The sequence below is a fragment of the Callithrix jacchus genome, chromosome 2, assembly GCF_049354715.1.
Source record: "Callithrix jacchus isolate 240 chromosome 2, calJac240_pri, whole genome shotgun sequence".
Taxonomy (NCBI): domain Eukaryota; kingdom Metazoa; phylum Chordata; class Mammalia; order Primates; family Cebidae; genus Callithrix; species Callithrix jacchus.
Window position 1 is genome coordinate 169,760,748 of NC_133503.1, and position 8,017 is coordinate 169,768,764.

Here is an 8,017-nt window from a genome sequence, read left to right on the forward strand (position 1 = left end):
GGTAGAGTGTTTGCCTCCCACAAGCCAGGTAGAACTCTTGTTTGCTGCCCACAAGCCAGGTAGGGCTCTTTGTCTCCGAATTTTCCGTGCTGGCTCTTGGAGGAGGGGGCTCTGTGACTCAAGGTTATAAAACAAGTAGCTAATCCGATAACGGAGTTGAAGATCAATCCAGAGGAAGATTGAAGAAACTCCTCTCATTGGACAAGAACATGAATGGGGCGGGAATAACTTAAAGAGTTAAAACTCCAGCCACCCCGGGCTGAACTGATTTCTCTCTGGATCCCCTCCCACACAAGCTTGGGAGCTGTCCTTTCACTCTGCCTAATAAACCGCACTTTGCCTACTCTTTGGGTCCACAAGGTTGATTCCAGCTGTAAAACTCATGGTACCTCTGGGGCCCTTTCTCCATTCTTCCAGGTTAGGAAGGCCAAGAACCTAAGCTCAAACTGCAGCACTGGCTTGCACTTCCCTGGTCCTCTACTGGTTAGAATTCAGCTGCCACTGCCACAGCCGGACTCTGGCTCAGGTTTTACTACTCTGGTAATATGAGGAAGCCTCAGGAAACTTACAATCATGGTGGAAGGCAACAATCATGGTGGAAGGCAAAAGGGGAGTCATATGGTGAAAGCAGGAGCAAGGATGCAGGAAGGGGCCACACACTTTCAGACAACCAGATCTTGTGAGACCTCACTTACTCCTGAGAGGACAGCACCAAAGGGATGGTGCTCTCACCAGGGGCCACCTCCAATACTGGGGATTACATTTTATCATGAGATTTGAATGGGGACAAGAATCTAAGCTATGTCATGTGTCATGATGGAAAGCCACTAAAGGATTTTAGTCAGGAAGTAGCTTGATCAGATTTCCTCTTTAGAAAGATATTCCCAGTGAGGGTGGGGGATATGACAGCCAGTCTAGGGCAGGGTCAGATGGATTTTTGTGACCACTGTACATACTTAGGGGACACCACAACCAGATCAAAGGTGAGTCTGAGGCTAAGACCAAGTGGGTCTTTGTGCCAACTTTCTCTGTTTGTTAGAAAAGCTCTTCCTTTTCTTCCATCTACCAGTACTTACTAAATACCCCTAAGTGGGTATGACCTATTCTCTACCTTCACGGGGGGATCATTCTAAATAGGGAATCAGCCAGCCTGCCTGTCCCAAGGCCTTTGCTCTTGCTCTCTCCATCTGAAACATGGTTTCTCTGAATCCTTCTGTGGCTGGCTCCTTCTTACTCTCCAGGTCCTAGCTTCTGTGTAACTGCCACAAAAGTGGTCATCCTGATGAAAACAAGGCACTCTTCCTGATAGTCTCTATCATGCCTCCCTGTTTATTTCCTCCAAAACCCCTTCCTTAATATTAACTACCAATTATTAACCACTAATTTATTACTAATTATTAATATTAATTAATTTTGGCTGATTGTTCTTATTGCCTCTCTCCAATTCTAAAATTCAAGTTCTATTACCAATATTATTCTTGAAATAAAACAAATATTTAGTAAGTAGTAAGTACTGGTAGATGGAAGGGTGGGAGAGAAGAAGGAATAACTTTTCTGACAAGGAGAAAAAGGTGGCACAAAGACCAACCTGGTCTTAGCCTCAGGCTCACCTTGTACCTGGTTGTGGCATCCCCTAAGTGGGTATGGAGGTCACAAAAGCCCATCTGTCCCTTCTCTAGTCTGGCTGTCATATGACCTATTCTCTACCTTCACGGGGGGATCATTCTAAAGAGGAAATCTGATCAAATTGCTTCTCATGCTTGAAGAGACAGAGAGGTCTAGAGGATGAGAAAATCTTCCTGGACAACACATGGAGACCCAGTTAACAGTATGTGGATCATCCATGTTCGAAGGAACATGATGGGTCTTGACACATTAGCAGTAGATACAACACAGAGGACACCATCCATAGAAAAGACAGGAAGTCTAGAGCTGTGGGGAGTCTAAAAAAGTCACATGGCCCAGATGTCTCCTCCCAGTACCATGTCATTAATTTTCTAGGCCTGTCATAGCAAAGCACCACAGACTGAGTGGCTTACACAAGAGATCTATTGTCTCACAGTCCTGGAGCCTAGAATGTTGAGATCCAGGGCCAGCAGGCTTGGTTCCTTCTGAGAGCTGTGAGGGAGAATCTGCCTTATGCCACTTTCTTAGCTACTGATGATTTTCCATCAATCTTTGATACTCATTGCCTTTTAAAAACATCACCCCTGATCTCTGCCTTCATTTTCATATGATGTTTTCCCTATGTGCATGTCTGTCTCTAAGTTTTCCTTTTTTAAAATAAGGATACCAGTCATGCTGGATTATGCTGCACCCTAATGACATTTTAAATTGATTACCTGTTTAAAGAACTTACCTCCAACTCAAGTCACATTCTGAGCTACTGCATGTTAAAAATTCAACATATGAATTTTGGGGGGACATATGTTAAGAATTCAACATATAAATTTTGGGGGGACACAAATCAATTCATAACAACACGTATCTAAAACTCTAAGGAAAATGGAAGGAGAAGAAATCCAAATTTGAGTGAAGATTTAATAAGAGACTGAACTGAAAATGGCATGACTGAGTCAGCTTGTGTGTCAAACAGGCTTTAACATGACCCCTGTGATCCCCAACTCCTGAGAATCATGTCTTTGTATAATTCCCTCCCCTTGCATATGGGTGGGACCTCTGACTTGCTTCTAACAGAATATGGCAAGATGATGGGATGTCATGCCTGTGTTAATATCACTTATATAAGACTCCATCTTGCTACTAGACTCACTTTCCTTTTCTGGCTTTGAAGAAGCAAGCCTGTTATTGAAAGAGAGCTTATGCGCTGGGTGTGGTGGCTCACACCTGTAATTCCAGCACTTTGGGAGGCTGAGGTGGGTGGATCACCTGAGGTCAGGAGTTTGAGACCAGCCTGGCCAACAAGACAAAACCCTGTCTCTACTATGAAAAAATACAAAAATTAGCTGGGCATGGTGGCGTAGCCTGTAATCTCAGCTACTTGAGAGGCAGGAGAATCTCTTGCACCTGGGAGGCAGAGGTTGCAGCGAGCCAGGATCATGCCACTGCACTCTAGCAGCCTGGGCAACAGAGCAAGACTCTGTCTCAAAAAAAGAAAAAAAGCATAGGAAGAGGGTCATACAAGAGGCGGCGGGACGTTTAGGAGCCAAGAGTAAGAGCTATCAGGAAGGTGGAGCTCTCAGTTTTACAAGCACAAGAAAATAAATTCTACCATAACCTAAGTAAGCTTGGAAACAAACCAGTTGCCAATGGAGCCTCCAGAAGCCTGGAGCCAACATTTTGATTGTGGCCTTTCTGAGGATTCAGCTAAGCCTTGCCCAGACTCCTGACCCACAGAGGTTGTGAGATAGAAAATATGTGGTGTTTTAAGTTGTTATTAAAAGAAAGAAGGAGGAAGAACAAGAACAAGAAAAAGGAGGAGGTGGGGAGGGGAAGGGAAAGAGGAGAAAGAAGGGAGAAGGAAGAGGCCAAGAAAAGGGAGGAGTAGAGAAACAGGAGCTATTATCTTCCTTTCTTTCCAAGTTCCCCTTGCCACAAGCCTATGTTAGGGTGTGTGTGGCTTTAATTAGAATATGAGACTGCATCTTAAAACAAGAAGAATTAAACTTTGATCACCTAAAGGAATCTACTTCAGAAAGGGATATTCAACAGAGCATCTTTGGAGATGAGTAATTAAATAAATGTCAGAATTATTTTATATTTATATCCTACTGAATTAAGATTCCTTCCTAAAACCTGATACACACATGCACAGAAAATGCATTATTTCACATCACATTCCTGATTAAAATCCTGCCCAGCACCTCTATTTTCGGCAGAATAAATGACACTTCTTAGGCTGGCATGCCAAATGCCTGATTGGCAGCCCCACCAATTCTGCCAAGCCTGGTCTCCAGCCACTACTCTGTATGGACTAGGAAAACCAAGTGAAATAACCGTCCATGGAGGGCTTCCACTGAACCACTTGTTGAGAGGAGCAGCACTCTCTGTTCTGTCTGTTAAATACATTGACGCTCACATTGAGATTTAACTGCTGTCATCTAGAGCAGTGATCCTCAACTTTTTTGGCACCTGGAACTGGTTTCGTGGAAGACAGTTTTTCCACAGACTCGGGGGAAGGGGTTGGTGGTGGGGCTGGTGCATGTGATTTCAGAATGAAACTGTTTCAACTTCAGCCATTAGAGTCTCATAAGCATGCAACTAGATCCTTCAAATGAACAGTTCACATTAGGATTCACACTCCTATGAGACTCTAATGCTGCCACTGATCTGCGGGAGGCTGAGCTAAGGTGGTAATGCTTGCTCACCCACCACCCATCTCCTGCTGTGTGACCTGGTTCCTAACAGGCCGTGGACCAGTACTGGTCTGTGGCCCCGGGATTGAGGACTCTTGTTCTGGTGCACTCCGTGCTTCTGATCCCAGCAATTGCTGTGTAAAACTCATCCAAGTCAGTTGTGTGTATTCCTAAACTTGTTTGAGCCAGCAGGACTTGTAATTGTATTATGCAAGATTATAATATAAATGTGCAAAAATATGCATATAAAAATGCATATAAATATGCAAAAATGGCTGCTGATCTATTAAAACTACTTTGAATGAGTTGAAAAGACTTGATAATAATATGTTGGTAGCAAATTGAAAAAAATGTTGCTAGCAAATTGGGATGGAAAAGTGATGATGAAAGATCTGGGAGTAGAAAATCTTAAAAAAAGCTAGTCCCCTACGCTTAGCTTTCTTTGCAAGAGTTTTAAAGTCCTTTCTCATTTAAACAAAAGTCAAACTGGAAAGAGTAGATTATGTGTTATGGGAGTCTGTTACCTAAGGAAGAAAAAGGTGAAGCTACAACTAATAACTTCACACTCAAAGAACTGAATCTTGTAACGTATCATAGTTTGACATTGTGTTCCCCCAAAATTCATATGTTGAAATTCTAACCTTTAAGATGATGGTTTTAGGAAGTGGGGCATTTAGGGTGATTAGATCGTAAGGGCAAAGCCCTCCTGGCTGGGATTAGTGCCTTTATGAAAGAGGCCCAGGGGAACTTGTTTGTTGCTTCCACTCTGTGAAGACAGTGAGAAGTTGGCAGTCTGCAACCCAGAAGAGGGCCGTCTCCGGAACTCAACCATGCCGACACCCAGATCTTGGACTCCCCAGCCTCCAGAACTGTGAGAAATCGATTTCTGTTATCAGTTATAAGTTACGCAGTCTGCGGCATTTTGTATAGCAGCCCGGATGGACCATGATGTAATAAATGTGTGGTGAATGAATATACAGCCAACTGTTTTAAAGTAAAATGTCCAAGGTAAATATATGTTCTTTTCTTCTCTCTCTCTCTCTCTCTTTTTTTTTTTTTTTTGAGATGGAGTCTCACTGTTGCCCAAGCTGGAGTGCAGTGCCATGAGCTCAGCACACTGAAACCTCTGCCTCCCAGGTTAAAGCGATTCTCCTGCCTCAGCCTCCCCAAGTAGGTGGAATTACAGGCATATGCTGCCATGCCCAGCTGAATTTTTTCTGTATTTTTAGTAAAGACAGGGCTTCACCATATTGGCCAGGCTGGTCTCGAACTCCTGACCACAGGGTTTCACCATATTGGCCAAGCTGTTCTCGAATTCCTGACCACAGCTGATCCACCAGCCTTGGTCTCCCAAAGCTAGGATTACAGGTGTGAGCCACTGCGCCCCATCTATGTTATTTTCTATGAAAGCGCTTTTTGTACAACCTTCTGGAGTAGCCACCAACACATTACTGTTCTCAGTCAAGACAGGTAAGGAGGCATCACCCACTGTATTGATAACCCTGCAGATGTTTCACATGCACTTACATCAGGACTTTGAACAAGCTTTTCCCTTACCAGGAAGCAGCCTTCCTACACTCCAGGCTCCGTTACCTACCGTGCTCTAACTTACCCTGTGCTACCATATCAAGTGGGACCTCCTTCACGTTGCCCTTTTTTGCTATTTATTCTGTAGTGTGTCCTTCTCCTCCTTTTGCTCTTCTTTTTTTTCCCCCTTACTTAGAAGTGGAACGCTCTTCCTACATTTGGGGAATGCCCCACGCTATGGTTCTTGCCTGTTACTGGAAGATGAAAATATCTGATATTCTCTTCTCCACTACCCATTGCTAGATCTCGGGCATCTGAACTAGGCTTATTCAACCACAGGCTCTGCTGCCTTTAAGCCCACAGCCAGGGATGTGAAGCCACTGGGTGCTGCTTCTGAGACTATTCTGGGCTGGTGGTAGCAATGGAGGTAGCTGTTTTCAGTTTCTGGAGGTGTCGGTGGCAGAGATAGAAAGTGGCTCTGTGGCCTCCAAGACCAGTTCTTCACCCTCCTAGATAGTCTGTGAGCCCTCATAATAACCTGTAATAAGGTCATTTTCTGCTTAATTAGCCAGAACTGATGTTTCTTGCTTATAGCTAAAAATTATAATGGATATTTTGCATTAAAACAACGGTATTACATTGTGCCTATTCCCAGGTGTCTTTGCCTTCATGCAATTGTGAGCTGGAAGTGTCCCATTTTACCTCTGCAACCCTAGTGCCCAGCACAGTGCAAAGCTGTACAGAGCAGATCCTCAACAAATCGTTAACTGATTTATTAATTGATTAACTACTTAACAAAAAAGAGATTCCTCTGAAAGTCCAAACCCATAAAGTGACACCAGATGACATCATAATGTTTTCAGGGGCTGAAGAGACACGTGGTCCATTCTGGGTATACCTCTATTCACAGATTCCAGAGAAGACAGGCACAGCCACAAAGAGTTCCATAGCATTTAATTAAATATGATATGGTTATATACATTGTACACATATATACTAAGCAGCTCGGCAAAATGTTTGTAATGCATGTGGAAAGTACACAGTCAAATCAGAGATCTTCACTGTAGTGAACAATGGATATTTTAAAGAATAATCCCAACAATAAATCATGGACCAGGCAAAAATGCTACCTAATCTGCATCATTTCTCAGAGCTCTACCACATATTCTTCCTGGCCCCTTCCGAGTCTCATAGCCCCTCTAGAAGAGCTAAGAAAACAGGTATGCACCTCTGAAACAGCCCATACTTGGCTTTTCTAAAGGAAATTCCCATGGAAACCACATTGAAGGAAGAGGCAAAGGTTGGTAGGAAATCAACCGCATAAGCCAGGGTGCCCTAAATGTGGTTGTTGGACCAATTTAGTTGCCTTTGCATTTCATGCTATATAGACTTAGCAGTTTACATTTGGGATTAATACATTGCCTCTGATCAGTAGGATTTTTTTCCTTAATAAAATCTGAAAGTATATTGGGCAGAACCAATTAGTAATCTTATATTACACATAGGTATGTAATCAAGAATTAACAGCAGTTATGATTATATGATTATAATACATGCATTTTAAATGCTCCAGTAACAGACAGATGCTCAGACACTAAATTCCAATGAAAACATCTGCCAAACAATACTGAGACAGAGGAGTTTAGAGCTGGAGATGCCTCAATGTTTCTCTACAGTTCATCTCATTTCCTCGAGAGATTGTCTATTTATACCAGAGATACAACATTACAGCTCTCAGTTCTGACTTAATGTGTGAGGTTTGGTAATTTACCTGTCTTCTTGTGTCCCAATTTTTCCAAAGTCAAAGAAAACAATAAATACTTCAAAGAACCTCTGTGAATAAGGTATCAGAGACCTAGGCTGGGCGTGAGATTTTGTGGAACCTCCTATTTGAAACTTGACTCTCACTTCTACAAAAGGTAAACAGCACCTGTCCACCTGATGAAAAGTGTTTTCTGCTTCCTACAAACCAGGCAGATTCTACCTTTTCTCCACACGAATTTACATCATTTTCGTGGCATTTGCTCTGTCGCCAACAGGGCACTTTCAACATGCCTCTTTTGTAGCATTTTGTAGTATAATAAAAATTTGTTTACTAAGCTGTCACTTTAGATTTTGCACTTTATGAGGAAGGGTGTCATCCTTTAGACACCCTTCTAAAGGTTATTTGCCTT